Raw genomic sequence first — 18,044 nt, forward strand, 5'->3', positions numbered from 1 at the left:
GCTGAGCCTGCGCGTCCGGAGCCTGTGCTCCGCAACGGGAGAGGCCACAACAGTGAGAGGCCCGCGTACCGCAAAGAAAAAAAAAAAAAAAAGATATTCGGGGCTGCCGTAGGGTTTCCAAGTTACGTTTCCCTGTACAGAAGCTGGGTGTTTTATCATTAAATGATAATTAGCATGTAAGCAAGTGTCTTAAGTGAACTAAAAACAGTCTTTCTCAAAGAATAGAAAGGGGGGTAGTATTAATAAGTATCGAATCCAAAAATGTATTTAGGAGTATTGACCTACTTTGCAACTGTGTTGTAATGCATGTTGTGATTAATGGGTGGAAGGGAGTTTGGTAAATAATAAATAAAAATAAACTGCTACTCTTGCGAAGCTTTATACAGACTTATAATTAAAGATTGTGTAAATTACAAGGCCAAAAACTTAGAAGATGTCATTGGAACTACTTCATGTCTAAAAGGTTCCAAATTCCACTTCTATTTATGAAAGTAGATTTATCATTCTACATTTATGTTTTGGTTCCAGAGACATGAAGGATGATAACTTTCCTAAGAAGTTCCACTGCCCAGTCTAGGTTAACACCTGTGGATTTATGAATTAAGCTATTATACAGTAATAGTAGCTGGGTTTGCCTGTTCCTTTGGCAGCCTAGCAAGTATTGATTATGTAAAATCCTGTCACCTTTCTTCTTTCTTTTTCCGTGACTCTCCTTTGATCTTACAAAGAAAATGTTTACTGTATTTTGGTAATACAGGTATAATCATTTTTCAAATATAACTGTAGTCATCTTTTAAAGTTTTTATTTTAAGAACAAAAATGGAGTCATACACTATTTACTGTTTTGCGTTTGATGTGGTCATGAACATTCATGTCACTTGATAAAGCCCACCTGATGAAGCTCACCAGGAACATACCAGTAGCCGCACAAAGTTAGGTTTATTAACTTGCAGGAGAATGAAGTTTAGGTAAAATTTAAAGGAAGGAATGCTTTGAAAGACAAAGCAAGCTGTGTCTAAAAGAGTTAATATTAGGCCTGGCCTAGGTAGACTGAGAATCCTAATTCCGTGGAGATGGCAAAGTTAAGAAAAATATAAAACGTCATTTCTGAAACTTCTTTCCTGGAGGCAACTGGGTTGGGAATGAAGACTGCTTATTCTGAGAGTCAGAGTGACCCATACGATGGAATACCACTCAATGATAAATACATGCGGCAACAGAGGTGAATCTCAGCATAATTACGCTGAGTGAAAGAAGGTGAAAGAAGCCAGGCAAAAAAGAGTATGTACTGTATGACTCCGTTTGTATAAAACTAGAAAATGCAAACTAATCTATAGTGACAGCAAATCAGTGGTGACTTGGGGAGGGGAGTGGGACCAAGGAGCAGTGGGAGAGAGGGCTTTAAAAGGGGCACCAGGAAACTTTGGGGAGTGATGGCTATGTTATCTTTATTATTATGGCTTTATGGGTCTGTGGGTTTTATGGGTTTATGTATGTCAAAACTTACCAAATTGTATACTTTACATATTGTAGTTTATGTCAAATATACCTCAATAAAACAGTTCACAGAAGTTTTTTAAAAAATGACCCATGTGGAACAGCTGTGTATAGGGGTGGCATGCTTCATGCTCGCCGATAGGATTTTTTTTTAATGACATATATATATATTTATTTATTTATTATTTGGTCGCACCTCGCGACTTGTGGGATTTTAGTTCCCTGAAAGCAGGGATCAAACCCTCGCCCTCAGCAATGAAAGTACAGAGTCTTAACCACTGGACTGCCGGGGAATTCCCACTGATAGGATTTTTAACAAAGTTTTTACCAATCTTTGATTTTAAGGTTTCTCAGCACTATATCCATTTATTTATTTATTTGTTTGTTTATTTATTTATCTTTGGCTGCATTGGGTCTTCGTTGCTGCCTGCGGGCTTTCTCTAGTTGCGGCGAGAGGGGGCTACTCTTTGTTGCGGTGCGCGGGCTTCTCATTGCGGTGGCTTCTCTTGTTGCGGAGCATGGGCTCTAGGCACACGGGCTTCAGTAGTTGTGGCTCGCGGGCTCTCGAGCACAGGCTCAGTAGTTGTGGTGCACGGGTTTAATTGCTCCGCAGCATGTGAGATCTTCCCGGACCAGGGCTTGAACCCGTGTCCCCTGCATTGGCAGTCGGATTCTTAACTACTGCACCACCAGCGAAGTCCTCAGCACTATATCCTTGATGTTAATTATCAAAAAAGTTTTCTTTTTTACAGGTTTGCATAATAAATATTCACTTATTCTATGATCTGGCTCTACTGTAATTTATTTAACATACTTTATTGTTGGATAGTTAGGTTATTTACAAGTTTTTTTTGTTTTTTTGCCATTAAATGCAATTCTGTCATGAATATGCTTGTAACTAAATAGCTATGCGAATATCCATAGTAACTTTTTAAGATCAGTTTTATTTTTTAAATAATTAATTAATTAATTTTGCTGTGTTGGGTCTTAGTTGCAGCATGCGGGATCTTTCCTTGCAGTGCATGGGCTTCTCTCTAGTTGTGGCACTCAGGCCCCAGAACACATGGGTTCAGTAGTTGCCCCACGGCATGGAGGATCCCCAACCAGAGATCGAACCTGCATCCCCTGCATTGGAAGCCGGGTTCTTAACCACCAGACAGCCAGGGAGGTCCCCATAAGTTCTTGAGGGTAAAATCCTGGCACTGTCATTGCCTGAGGCATAGCCCACAGTATGTGATTTAACGCTTAGTTTGAAAGTTTTAAGAGGCCTGAAGAAATTCTACCTAAGGCCTCTCACTTCATAGAAGAGAAAAAGGAAGCTTCAAAGGGTTAGGGCTCATACCACAGTGTCAGGGTAGCTGAGCTCATAGTAGAACCCAGTCTTTCCTGTTCTTGACCCCTTGGTTGCTCCTCTTCTTCATATACTGTGATCAGTTCTTGGGATTAGTGTGTGTTTGTTTTCTCCGACTGCTCTAACAACATTCCATAGACTAGGTGGCTTAAACAACTGAAATTTATTTTGTCACAGTTCTAGAGGCTAGAAGTTCAAGATTGGGGGCCAGCATGGTTGGGTTGTGGTAAGGGCTCTCTTCCTGGCTTGCAGAAGCCACTATCTTGCTGTGTCCTCACATGGTGGAGAGAGAGCCAGTGAGCTCTCTAGTGTCTCTTATAAAGACGCTAATCCTCTCAGATCAGGGCCCCACCCTTATGACTTCATTTAACCTTAATTGCTTCCCTAAAGACCCTAACTGCAAATACAGTCATGTTGGGGTTAGGGCTTCAACATATGAATTTGGAGGGGGGACACAAACTTTCAGTCCATAACAATGCAGGAAGCTTCCATTCAAGTAGCTTATCTTTCAGGGCTGATGAAAGAAAAATGCTGATTTGGGTCTTTAAAATGGAGGCTATTGACATTGTGAACTCCTGGATCACAGGATTATATACCTAGGAGGATGGTTTTTTTTAAAAAATTTATTTTATTTTTGGCTGCGTTGGGTCTTTCTTGCTGCGTGTGGGCTTTCTCTAGTTGTGGCGAGCCAGGGCTACTCTTCATTGTGGTGCACGGGCTCTAGGCACATGGGCTTCAGTAGTAGTGGCGCGCATGTTCCGTGCTTGTGGCGCATGGGCTTTGTTGCTCTGCAGCATGTGGGATCTTCCCGGACCAGGGCTCGAACCCGTGTCCCCTGCATTGGCAGGTGGATTCTTAACCACTGCGCCACCAGGGAAGTCCTAGGAGGAGGATTTTACAGTAAAGCAGGGAATACAGTTGAGTGTGCCAAGAATTTGGAGATATGGTCGGGAAAGGACTACCCTCAGAATAAATTTTGTAAGAATTAGTAAATAATAAAGTTCTCTGCACATGTATCCTAAGCTGAAAGATAGTTTATGAGTGTGTTGCTGAAAGGGCCAGGATACTTCCAAGCCTCTTTAAAAGATTGGAGAATTTGCTAAGAACCTGTGTGGGACTAAAAACTGGTTGGGGCATGAGGGCAGGGGCCAGGGGAAGCAGAAAAGATGGTGAATATGGTAACAAAAGTGAAAGTTGTGGTGTATCCATTCAGTGGAATGCTGTGCAGCAATGAACATGTCCAAGGACACTCATTGCGATAACCATGTATGTAAAGTTTAAAAAATAGGTTTATAGATAAAGATGTAAAACCATGCATGGGAATAATGAACACCAAGTCGGAATAGTACTTATTTGTAGGGAGAGAGAGAGAGAGAGAAATGGGATTGGGGTGAAGTATACACGGGGCTACAAATGAATCTATCGTGTTTTTATCTCTTAAATTAGGTTAGAGGTAAAAGAGTGCTCCTTATCTCTACTTTTTGTATGCCTGAGATACTTTGTAATTTAAGTGACAAAAATTAAATGACAAAAGCAATAGTTTGCACAGAAGCTAGGCAAAATAATGGAGGCTCCCCTGACTATACAATTGTGGGGTTGCTGTGATCTTATAGTGGGGAAAGGTGTATTAGACCATATCAAAAGATATCCCCTAAGGTCATTTAACCCCCTTTGCTCTGATTTCATGCTCAGCACACCATACCTACATTGTAATGAGGTATCTCCTTTACTACAGGAAGAGCTGACTTAAGTAATCTGATCCTCTTCATTCTCAGTGGAGCAATATCGCTCCCATGTGGGTGAAGAGTATTGGTTTTGGGGGCAAAAAACCCTTTTTTAATGTATAAAGTACAGATATAATATACTACATGTGCAGATTGATACAATATATATGTGGCATTAAAATTTCATAGAAAAAAATAGGCCCTTAGAGGGGTGATAACGAAAAAATGAGTGAGAAACATTGGTGCAAAGGAAGAAATCGGCACTCTTTTTCGTCAATTAGGCTCCTGTGTTTTTGGTTAATCAGTTTCCCTGGGTCATTTATTCAATCACTTCTTCACTGGACTTTTATTAAATCCCAGCTGTTTGGTTTACATGCGTGCCATCTGTCCTCAAAAATCTCAGAAACTAGTGAGGACGATGGACTGTTTCTTAAATAGCTTTAATGCGAGAGAGTACTGCCATAGTAAATTGATTTGAGCATGAAGATTGTACTGGGTGCTATGATGTACCTCCCGGGTCCCGCTTCAGTAATGAAGAACTTATTTCCCAGCTCTGGGAGTATTACCAGAAGACATCTCTTAGGTGTCAGTCTTTGGGGAAGATTACTGAGGAAAACTTTCTCAGCCAAGGTCATGTCTCCTTTCAGGGACAACCCACATCCACGGACTCATCAGCCTGGGCTACACAGTCCTGGCCTTCTTTCCCCAACTTGGGTCAATTTTGAAAGACCATCGCAGCCGCAGTGTACTCCTAGAGCTTGGCTGAGCACTGTTGGTACTGTCTCAGCCCAGTTCTCCTGCTTGGCCCCAATTCCTTCTCCTCCTTCCACTGGCATTAGTTCCAAGAGCACTTCCTTATATGCTGATCTGTCTCAGAGTCTGCTTCACAGAGAACCCAGTCTATAACAGGGATGATGAGGTATTTACAAAGTGTTTGATATAACCAACAAGGGAAAGGTTATTTCTGCATAGGGGCAGTGGAACACTTCAAATACAATATGTTTAGCTTCAGTCTAGAAGGATGAGTAGGATGTTGCTAAGAAGAGAAGGAAGAGAGTGGAGAGGAATTTCCAAGCATGGGGACCAGTGAAAGTGAAGGCTTTGGGACATGAGAGAGCAATGTGTGTCTGGATAATGGTGAGCACCACTCTGTAGCTAGTGATAAAGCCTTAAGATTTTGGCGAGGGATTGAAGAAGAAGGAATTGTCAATAATGACTCCTAGGTTTCTCACTTCCAGTTGGTCAGATGGTGGTGCCATTCACTGAAATGGGGAATATTGGGAAAGAACTAAGTTTGGCCAGCGAAGGTGAGTAGCTTGGTTTTATACACATTGATTTTGAGAGTACACATGACCCAGATAAGATATCAAATAGGCAGATATACATGGATGTGGACTCCAGAGGAGAGATGAGAGTTGGAGGTACCTCTTGGTTTCCTTGCTCTGATCACACTTTCACTCCTTATCATTTGCAAGTGAGACTTCAGGTGAGACCCCAGCCCTGCTTATGCCTTGACTGCAGCCTTGAAGAGACCTTAGAGGATCCAGTTAAACTGTGCCTGGACTCCTGAGTCACAGAAACTGAGATAATGCATGTGTTTTAAGTTGCTAAGTTTGTGGTAATTTGTTACACAGCAGTAGAACTAATTGCTAAAAAATTGTCCAAAAGAAATAATTGGACAAATACGCAGAAGTAGAATCGCATAGTCATTACATTGTAGTTTACAATCTCAAAAAATTGGAAGCACCCTAAGGAGGTGATTGTTTGAATACATTGTGACATACACAAGGACAGGAATATTGTGAAGCCCTTAAAGAGTATGACATACATCTATGTATATCAATTATTCACTGACATGGAAAGCCACACTGCTAAGTGAAAAACATCAGGTTACAGAATAACATGTTGAGTATTAGATAATTAAAATTTTAGGATATGTATATGGGTATACATGGATAGAGAGGCATCTGGAAAGATATTTGCCCAAATCTTTACAGCAGTTTACAGTAGCCACATATGGGAAGTAGGATTTCGGGGTGTTTTTAAACTTTTTTCTGTATACTCTCCTGAATTGTTTGAATATTTTGTATGAATATATACTATCCTTTTAATCAGAATAAGGTAAAGGTTTTGTTTTGTTTTTGTTTGCTTTGTTGAAACTTTACCTGCAGGGTGACTGCAGCATTCACATAAACAGTGTCAAAAATCAAAGAAACAGCTTGTAAGATTTCAGTTAAATTTTAAAATGTTTTTCTGAACTTGTGAAAGCTTTTTTTTTGCGGTACGCGGGCGTCTCATTGTTGTGGCCTCTCCCGTTGCGGAGCAAAGGCTCCGGACGCGCAGGCTCAGCGGCCATGGCTCACGGGCCCAGCCGCTCCGCGGCATGTGGGATCCTCGCGGACCGGGGCACGAACCCGTGTCCCCTGCATCGGCAGGCGGACTCTCAACCACTGCGCCACCAGGGAAGCCCGAGAGCTTTATTACTAAAAGGGAAGCTTTTGAAGGTGGTAAGTTACCTCTGCAGGACAAGAGAAAAAAAATAATACCTCAAACCTCATTTGAGACCTAAAGTTTGTAAAAATGAGTAGCTATTCTGGTGACTGAGCAGAAGGGAAAGACACAGGTGTCCTTGCTGGGAAAGACCAAACTGTTTAAGTAAATTAGTAACCTCAGATACTCAAAAGCTGACCAAAGAACTGATATTGTAATCGAAAAGATAAACTTGGCAGTTAATAAGTTTATTACTCCCGTGTGGCCTTGCTTCATCTAAGAAATCCTAAATTTGATGAATTACTTGAACTCAATGTGTTTTTGTTTGTTTGTTTGCTTTTGTTTTTGCTCAGAATATGGTGCAAGTGAATTGCAATATGTAAAGTATGGTTACTACTTGAACAAATTCCTTTAGTCCATGTTGTGACCCTTATTCCTGATGACCCATTTTGTGAATACATGTGAGAGCTTTGCTTGCTTCAGTACAAATCTACTTCCTTTACCAAAAAAGGACATTTTTGATAAACAATGTATCTTTTTCAGATAAATAAGTTAGAACACATTTTTTCCTGAAAAAATAAAAACAAAAAACTGTAATATGGAATACCTAATTACTTTAAAATAGTATTTCATAGCTGTGTCTAGTTTTTGGTCAAGATAATTGTCAGCTTCCTACTCTTCTGTGGGCATCAGATGAAATCTATATATGTGAAAGTGCTGGACAGATGTTAATGTAACAAGCAAGCAGTTACTTTATATTTATGATTCCTGTTCTTAAGAGGTGTTTAGTTCCGTGTGTGGACTTTGTCTGCAATTAGAGTAAGAAAACCCCCATTAGTGCTTTAGTTATGGCCTCCTGTTCCAAACAGGCTTCAGTCATAGGTACAAGGATCTAAGAGAGAGATGAACAAACTTTGCCTATATTTATGCCTTAAGAAATAATGGCGTTCTTTATTAAAACTGTCAGGAATATTGATGATGAGGAGTAACATGGTTAAAGGTTTAAAACCGAAAAGAAGATGTGTGTCTTTGGAGAATTTTGCTTCCCTGGAGCTGAGGGCTAGTATTAGAGAATAGTGCCTGTCTGGTGAGAATAAGAGTAATAGGATTTCTTAGTCAGCTTGGGCTGCTATATAACAGAAGACCACAGACTGGATGGATGGCTTAAACAACAGAAATTTATTTTCTTATAGATCTTGTGACTGAAAGTCTAAGATCAAGGTGCCCTCAGGGTTGGTTTCTTCCTGTCTACTTGTCTGGTAGACAGCTTCCTTCTCACTGTGTGTTCACATGGCCTTTCATCTGTGTGTGTGCAGGGGGAGAGAGAAATCTTTGGTGTCTCTTCCTCTTCTTATAAGGACACGAGTCCTATTGGATTAGGGTTCCACCCTTATGACCTCACTTAACCCCAGTTACCTCCTTAAAGGCAGTATCTCCAAATGCAGTCACATTGGGGGTTAGGGCTTCAATGTAGGAGTTTTAGAGGGGACACAATTCTGTCTGTAACACAGGATGAGACCTGGGATTGTTCTGTAGAGCAGGGGTCCCCAACCCCTGGGCCATGGGCTGGTAACGGTCCACGGCCTGTTAGGAACCGGACCGCACAGCAGGAGGTGAGCAGCGGGCAAGTGAGCGAAGCTTCATTGGCCGCTCCCCATCGCTCACATTACCGCCTGAACCATCATCCCTACCCCGCCCCCCGTGGAAAAATTGTCTTCCATGAAACCAGTCCCTGGTGCCAAAAAGGTTGGGGACCGCTGGGGTAGAGTCTTTAAGGGCAAGAATACCATAAAATTGATTTGCTGGTATCCCTGGCTAGAACATAAGCTCCATGGGGGCAGGAAGGGCATCTTGTGTACTGTGGTACCCCTAACACTTACTGCACTGCCTATTAATATTAATATTTGATCAACTGATGAATTAACAAATGTGGTGATTGGAGAGTGGGGTGGAATGGAGGTTGCTGCAGTGGTCTGGGGTGTGAGGGACCAAGTGCCTAAACCCAGTGGAAATGAAGTGAAAGTGTGACAGTGAGTGACAGTAAGAAGGTGAGATAAAGGGGAGGGAAGAATCATGGATGACTGGCATTCTGTTTTTGCACAACATGATGATCACTGTTCCATTAGTGGAAAAAAGAGAAGTTGAGAGAACTTAATTTATTACCATGAATCCTCATTTTGCAATGAGATACCTCTTAAGACATTCATAGTTTGTAAAACTGAAAGTCCTCATAGTTTCTTCCAGATATTCCTTACGGCTTCTTTGAACTCTGTGATTTCTTTCTCATCCATCAACATTTAGGGCTTCTATTTTCTGACTTACCTCTCTCACCCAATTTTGGTAGCCCAAAAAAGAATTAGAAAGACTAGAAACACACATTTCTTCTCCTCTTCTAATAATACTGCTTCTATCTTCACTGTCTTTTATTTGTGGTAGCCATAGTAGAAACAGAAATTATGGTCTTATTGGGCATCCCAGTGAAATAAAACTTCTAGCACTAGTGCTCTTTACTTCAGAATTATTTCTCTTTTTCTGACTGCTTCCTTATCTTTATAATTTTCAAAACTTACTTTCTCGCTTAGTTCTCTAACTGAATTACTTAAGAGTGCAAATTTGTGTCTCATAGCAATCTACTTTCTGAAATTGCTTGTAGTTACAACAATCCCAGTTTATATCAGAAACTTTTTGAACATGTCCATTATCTCTTCTGAACAAACTATTCCTAGCTAACTTTAAAACCGAAACTGAAAAGGTTGTTAAATATAGATTTAGAGTAATTTGTTTGTATGTCCTAAGAGGATTTAGCAACAGGAAATCATTTATCTTGAATGACTGGAATGCTTTCTTCTAGTTTGTGCCCTAGTTGTTCCAACAAGAACGAAGTTCGATATTTAGGTGCACTTTCCCTAACAGACTATGTTAATGGTTCTTTGCGAGTAGACAGCACTGTGCGTAACCTTGAGAATAGGGTTTGTTCCCTGAATTTGGATTTTATAATTGGCTGATAAGATGACCATTTTGAACTATCACATTATGTTAACATCTACCAATTTTAGCAAAGTTACCATCCCTCTTTGTACAGAAATTTGTGTAGTTCTTTGAATGTTTTGTTGCTCCTTGATTGAAATACCCTGCAACAGCTAGAGAAAATGAAAGAGCAGTTAGTAACCAAAAGCATAAATTCTAAATGTAATACAAGTGAAATTGTAAAGTGTTTCAATTAGGATACATGCTGAGCTGCTTTAACAAAGACTTACAGGGGTTTAAACAATATAGAACAATATAGAATTTAAGTCTGATTAATTTCTCACATAATATTGATATGTTGGCTCCTTCCATCCTGCAGTTCTACCAGTGGCCCTAAAATATTAGCTTCATCTGCTTGGTCCTAGATGGCTTGTCAACACATCTAACTTTTAGGCACTAAGATGGGATAAGAAGGAGTAGGATAAAAAGACACATCTTCCATTTAAGGGGCGCAACCAGAAATTGTGTGTGTCACTTCTGCTCATATTCTGTTGGCCAGAACTTACTCATATGGCCAAACTTAGCTACAAGTTTTACAACCTAAAACTCAGGGTTTTACTTCTTAAGGGAACGTGAGAAGATGGATACGGCATGCCAAAAGTTGTGACACTTCGGTCAAATGAGCACTCATTGGACTAAGCTGGTTGACTGTGGATTCAACTGTGAAGGAAAAAAGAGAAACAAAATTATATATCATAAGCAAAATGTAGACAATATGTCAAAAACCGAGTCTAGAAGATGAAGTGTAATTAGCTATTTTATATATCTTGTGGGTCTCAGCAATGGAAATACTCCTTCTAACTTGCAAGTCTATTGTTTGACTTTCAAAGATTTGGACTTTTTGGAATTTATTTACAGTAACACACTTTGTATGAAAACAATGAACAACCTATGTGTATGGAAATTTCTGGCTGTCCTTTGTTCTGAAATATTATGGTTGAATCAGTGTTACTGAGTAAGCCAAATGCTTGGAGTAGCCAAGTTTCAGTTAAGAGTATAGTGTGGTGGGTTTCACTAGCTGGAGCTTCTCTGTTGAACCTTAGAAAATGCCTTGACTTTGTGCACAGGGAAGACTGTCGTCAGGCGTCGTCAGTGTCCACCTTAACTAGAGCTGCTCTGGAGGGAAGCAGCATTCTCTGGTCTCCTGGCCAGTGCTCTGCTGTGGTTCTGTGAGCCTGTCCGGGAAGAGGCAGAGGAAAGCAGCCTGAGAGCAAGTGAAGTGCCAGGAAAGCATGGAGCTACTTCCCAAGTAGACCAGAGAAAAAGATGATTAGAAAGGTCAGGGGTCCCACCTCAGTAGGGAGAGTGTGTGTGTGTGGTACGCGGGCCTCTCACTGTTGTGGCCTCTCCCGTTGCGGAGCACAGGCTCCGGACGCGCAGGCTCAGCGGCCATGGCCCACGGGCCCAGCCGCTCTGCGGCATGTGGGATCTTCCCGGACCGGGGCACGAACCCGTGTCCCCTGCATCGGCAGGCAGACTCGCAACCACTGCGCCACCAGGGAAGCCCCATGTCACTGCATTTTTGATACCATAATCTTTAAAAAGATATATTGTGATAATTATGAATTTGGGTAAAACTTTTATATTATAGTGTGGGTATGGCGAAGAGCAAGCCTGGGATGAGCTTAGTGTATCTCTATGAGAGACCTATGAACAGTATAGATCTTCAATGATATGTCTCTTTATCCAAACTAAACAAGTTAAAAAAACCCTACATTTATTTATGTATAAATACTTTTATAAACCTTCATGGGATTAGAGATGGTTCCTTTAATAATGTAAGTGAAGCTGTCAGTCAATGGAAAGTTCACTGGACCTAGATTCAGTGTTCCTAGGTTGTTGTCACAGGTGTTGCTGAAATGATTTTGTTGTGTTTTTAATGGATTGGTTACCTGGTTAATAATTTACAATGAGAAATACACCTTCAGAGCGTTCATATCTATTGACCAAGGGCCTAATCAGGGTATTTGGGAATAGGTATAATATTATTTCTGATGTAGTTTCTTGTGATCTTAACTCATTTTTTGTAATATTAGAGGTTTAGATAAACCTTTAAGGCTCCTTTCAATTCTGAAAATTCCTATTGTATGTTCTGCATTATAGAAAGGAGAAGCCCCACATAGAACTTAGAAAGTAGATGGTTCAGTGTCAGGCACTGTGATAAGCACTTAATGTGCATTGTTTCATTTAATCCTTGCAATTTATGAAGTAGGTATTATTATCATCCCCTTTTTACAGATAAAGAAACTGAAACCTTACAGGCTCTACATGACTTGTTCAGTGTCCTACAGCTAGTGAGTGGTAGAGTCGAGATTTTGAACACAGGCTTGTGGGACTCCAGAACTCGGGGACTGCAGTGTATACCTCTTAACTCTCATACAGTATCAGTATTAAGGAATGTTTAACTACCCAAGAGCAATAAACAGTCTGACCAAGAATTTTGACTTCTAACAAATTATGCATCAGCAATATTTCTCTAAATATTTTCTGTTCATACATTATTATAAGTTTATAAGGTTTGAAAATAGGGTAAAGTGACCTCTGAATACAATGGCAAGATAAATCCAGATTAAACATCCTTCCTCCAAATCTAATGAAATGAACAGAGATAGTGAAAGAAAAAAAAAGGCAACAATTTATGAATGGCGTCCAAACAAAGGAGAATAATTTTACATCATAAGCTTCAAAAAGTGATGGCTAAGGAGAGTGTGAGAGGTTTTGGGGTAGCTCTTTTCTTCACACCCACTCCACAGGAGTAGTATTGAGAAGTCTGATAATTTTTATTAATGCCTTCCAAATGGACATAAGCAGTCTGAGGGAGTGAGTAGGTAACCCTGGGAAAGGTAAAGGAAAACGCCTCAAGTGTAGCCAACCCTACTTACACCTTTGGGGCCTTGACAGGGACAGGAAGGGCCTCCATGGCATCTGAACTTCCAGGTCCCTGTGGGGAGCTGGATGAATGAGAGAAATATACCCACAGCTGGGTGGGGTGGGCACTGGTACAGGATGTTTAACTGGACTTCACAGGAGAAATCAGAGGCTCCTCCTGACCCAGTGTGGGTCTCCCCTCACATGTTACCCACCATGACCTCAGGCTAGAGATAAGTGGATTGAGAGCAACTCCAGTACATTACATTATCTCCAAGTGGGGCAGACAGACTGATCCTAATCAGGACAGAGCTATCTAATGAAAAATGAAAAGAAATGGAATGGCAAGTAAGCAAACTCATTAGAGCAGGAAAAAGAAGGAAGAAAAGAATGAAAAGCAAAAGAACAGAACATGGTATAAAAAAGACAGACGTTTTAAGGGGGAGAATGGGTTTTTAAATAAGAAAAATATACCCACTCCAAACAAACAAAAAAGATTTCTTGGGAGTGCTTTAAGGTATAGAATAACTTTATAATACTATTTTATTATTTTTTTATTTATTTTTGACTGTGTTGGGTCTTCGTTGCTACCCGCAGGCTTTCTCTAGTTGCGGCGAGTGGGGGCTACTCTTCCTTGCGGTGTGCGGACTTCTCATTGCGGTGGCTTCTCTTGCAGCGGAGCACAGGCTCTAGGTGCGCAGGCTTCAGTAGTTGTGGCACGCGGGCCCTAGAGCACAAGCTCAGTAGTTGTGGTGCATGGGCTTAGTTGCTCTGCGGCATGTGGGATATTCCTGGACCAGGGCTCGAACCCGTGTCCCCTGCATTGGCAGGCGGATTCTTAACCACTGCGCCACCAGGGAAGTCCTGAGAATAACTTTATAACACTATTATTTTATAAAACTAAGTCCCCCAAGTGAGGTAATAAAAAAAACAGAATGAAATGAATATGGAAATTCTGTGCTAAGGAAACTGAGACCCTACAGAGCACCATAATACAGTTAATATATAATTTAGGAAGAGCAAGGAACAGATGGACAGTGGGTGAAAATAAAATTAGTGACATGGAGGAAATGCTTGCAATAATCAGTGAATGCAGAGAAAAAAGGCAAAGGTTAAAATATGTAAAAGACAATATGGAGGACAGAGACCATCCAATATAGACAACAAATGGAATAGGAAAAGTAGCTAGATACTTAAGAAATAAACTTTCTCTGAAATTAACAAACTGACTCCTTAGATATGGGGGCACATTGTATGCTAGAAAAAATTGGTACAGCATCATAAACATCAAGACATACTTTGGTTAAGTTATTGACATGCAAGGATAAGAAAAGAAATTTTTAGCTGTTCAGGAAGACAAAGTAAGTCACCTATAATGAAAATTAGGCTTGCCTTAGACTTCTCAGCAATATCCAAGGGCAGAATGCAATGGCACAATATTTATAAACTTCTGAGGAAAAGAAAGTGTGACCCAGCCGAACAACTGGATATAAAGTCAGCAAGTAGGTTTTCTCAAACATGAAAAAGCACAGGGGAAATAGTGTTTAGAATCTAGTGTGTAAGAGATATAAAACTTGCGAGTCCTCAAACAAACAAACAAAAAAACCACTTGACATTGAAATTCAGCCAAAGAAATGAATAAAGATCAAGAATTTAAAATTGGGGGAACTTCCCTGATGGTGCAGTGGTTAAGAATCCGCCTTCCAATGCAGAGGGACATGGGTTCGATCCCTGGTCAGGGAACTAAGATCCAACATGCTGCGGGGCAGCTAAGCCTGTGTGCTCTAGAGACCATGCGCCACAAATAGAGAGCTCGCGTGCCGCAACTACAGAGCCTGCGTGCTCTGGAGCCCCTGCACCACAACTAGAGAAAAGCCCTTGAGCCGCAAGTAAGAGCCCGCGCGCCGCAACTAAGACCCGGTGCAGCCAAATAAATAAATATTTTTTAAAAAAGAATTTAAAATTGGTAAAAGAACTAGAAATGAGCACTGGATCCATTTTTAAAAAGAACAAAGACTGAATAACTAGGAGTACCACTGTTACAGAACACAATGTGATGGTTAATAACCTGGCAAAGTAAAATGTCTCACAAGCACTGAAAAATGGAATGAGGGAAAGTGTAGGTAGGAGAAAAAACAGGAGTGTATCATCTCATCTTTCACAGCAGAGAGTCATGCTATCTAAAATTTAACCTCGTAGTTAAAAAAGCGTTTCCAAACCTTTGATGACTTTTATAATCTCTTTGCTTAACCTGAGAGCCAGCAAGACAAGCTGGCATATGTGTGCCAGAATCGCCTGCAGCTGTATTTTGGTTTTGTAAAGGATGGTTCAGTGTTTTAAAATATTTTAAAATTTGAATATCTTTAAGTGGGGGCAAACTTAACAGTCAACCCTTATTTTCCACCTTCTTATTTCATTTAGGGGCCTGCCTGGCCCTGCTGTTGGAGGAGTCTTTAGGAGCTAAAATTTCCTGTAGTGAAGAATCATTTATCTGAAGTTCAGTAATTCCTAGAGTAAGATAAAATAATAATTGACCAATAAATACATTCTTCTCATTTGTTTTGTAAAATGTCTTTTTCTCTGGCATAACAAATGGTATTTTCCCTACTCTATAATGACAGAAATCTGTCTCCTGGCAAATGGAAGCACTACTGCCCCACTTTTTTCTTATCTGGACTGCAACCAAGACTTTGACGCCAGTGCAATCGTGAGTGATACACAGGGAGTGATCACCGTGTAGGAACACTCCAGGGAAACTTCTTATGTGGTGTCTCACTCTATTTAAAGTCACGTGGGCTTAGCTGCTGTCACCTCCTAGCTATTTCTTTGGCTCGGTTTTAACTTTCAGCCCTTTAAATAGTGTACAGATTGAGACTGAAACAGCCAGAAGAAACAGCTGATTGGCTGTGAAGGCCCCCTTGGGAACTTCTGGAGCTGGCCTTAGAGGCTGAGTTGGTCATTCTAAGAAAAACTGTGTGGACAGCCCTAGGGTCTACTCTGATGGCTTTAGGAGGGGCATCTGATGGACGTTGGAACGACTGGTACTCCAGCAGGAGACCATAGTTTAGGCACTGAAAAAGAACTGCAGAATTCATAAGTTAGAATTTCTATATACAGGTACTATAGTAGTTCTTCAGCAATCTGCTGAAGACAAAAGACACTGCCTTCGAAAAGCAAAACTAGCCTTTTATTTAAATTAAATCCTGCAGTAATCAAGAGAGGGATGCCTGCCTCTCATAGAGTTTTGAACTTCTAAATATTTCCATATTTAGAAGATATTTCATGGGAAAGAGGGAAGGCTGGACTGTATAATAGCGGCAGTGAGAATTGGCGTTGGGGGGTAGGGAGTGGGGCAGGAGGGGGTAGGTATGAGCCCCACCCCATTCTCACAGCCATTATCATACAGTCATAACATGTGAAAAGAAGAACCAAAGGCTCATACCATGTGAAAGGCTCCATTCTATATCAAAGGAAGAACCAAAGTTTGGTTCCTGATTGCATATGGGAACAGAGAAGGAATCAAGCTTGATCACTTGAATGGCGGGCAATATTAACCATGAGCAAGTTGAGGGTTTTAAACGCAATGTGTTCTCACTTGCACACTTATTGCTTTTGCAGGTAATACCGTTATAGTCAGAGCATTTCCTCTGATGAGATGAATTTCCTCTGTCTCAGCAGTGCTTACAATGACAAGTCTCTTAGGATAAAAGCACCATCTCTGAAAGCACCATGACAAATTATCCAGTGCTGATGGGCTTCTTGTGCTTAACAATTTTGTTATGGAAAAAAAGTTCATGAATTTGTGTAAAGCTGACCACATTTCACCTATTGATTAACTTAAAAGTTCAACACTGAGAAAGGTAAATTGCTTACAATGCTTCAGGCATATATATGGAATGATATATTTTTCAACTGTTTGGATACTGAGAAGAATTCTCAACGGAAATTTTTCCCTCATTCTGTGTGCCATCTATGACATCCTTTCAGTTTATACCTGAGTGCTATCATGCATGGAAAGTACTATCCACATTTGCTTGTATTTAAATAATGTCCAATTTATTATAAATTGGGAAAATTCATTTTTCTTAAGTTTCTAAATCCAATTTGTTATCTTGTTAATAAATCTTGTGAATTTTTATAAAAGTTAGGAAAAATCGCTTTCGCTTGCTTTTTAAATCGATGTTCCACTAAATTACAAATTCAACAGATTAAATTCCCCTAAATAAAACTAGTTTATTGAGCTTCCTGAGACATTTCTAATTACTATTACAAGTTTAATACCATCAAATCTATGATGCCATCGATTGTGAGATGCACCGTTATTTCATGCAGTATCACGAAAGGAAAAATACTGCCAATGCTATCTTATCACACTGATTGTAAGTCACACTCAGGTTGCAGATTTGTTAAAATGAGAAAAAAAGTGCATCTTGGAATTGATAAACTATTGTATATCTGAATATCTCGAATAGTACAAATGCAGGGCATTTCACTTGTTAGGTTTGAAACAAACAAAATCTTTTTTTAAGGATTTAAGCAACTCTCATAAATCTTATAAATACATTAAATTAATATACATGCTATGGCCTGAATATTTGTTGTCCCCTTCTCCCCACAATATTCGTATGTTGAAATCCTAACCCTGAAGGTGATGGTATTAGGAGGTGGGCTTTGGGGAGGTGATTAGGTCATGAAGGCAGAACACTCATGAATGGGATTAATGCCCTTGTAAAGGGGGCCCAAGAGTCCCCTTACCCCTTCCATCTGTGAGGACTCAGCAAAAAGTTGGCCATTTACAAACTAGGAAGTAGTCTCTCACCAGACACCTAATTTGCTGGCACCTTGATCTTGGACTTCGTGACCTCCAGAACTGTGAGAAATAAATGTCTGTTGTTTATAAGCTACCCAGTCTGTGGTATTTTTGTTATAGTAGCTTGAACAGACTAAGCACAGATTTCTAAATGTAGTATATCGTGTTTAAATACTGTTTATAAATGTAAACAAATTCTGTTATGCTTTCTAAAATAAGTAAAAAAAGACACATGGAGGGACTTCCTTGGTGGCCCAGTAGTAAATAATCTGCCTTA

At 40.3% G+C, this 18,044-nt stretch overlaps 1 long non-coding RNA gene across 1 annotated transcript in view; it reads left to right on the forward strand.

Moving 5' to 3' along the window:
• LOC129392828 (uncharacterized) overlaps window positions 1-18,044 on the forward strand; it is a 46,781-nt gene that overhangs the window by 920 nt on the left and 27,817 nt on the right. Inside the window, exon 2 of the long non-coding RNA XR_008619444.1 lies at window positions 5,811-5,879. This is a non-coding gene — a long non-coding RNA (uncharacterized lncRNA). The remainder of the gene's footprint in view (window positions 1-5,810; window positions 5,880-18,044) is intronic.

This window comes from Physeter macrocephalus, chromosome 15 (genome assembly GCF_002837175.3).
Source record: "Physeter macrocephalus isolate SW-GA chromosome 15, ASM283717v5, whole genome shotgun sequence".
In the NCBI taxonomy this organism is placed as follows: Eukaryota; Metazoa; Chordata; class Mammalia; order Artiodactyla; family Physeteridae; genus Physeter; species Physeter macrocephalus.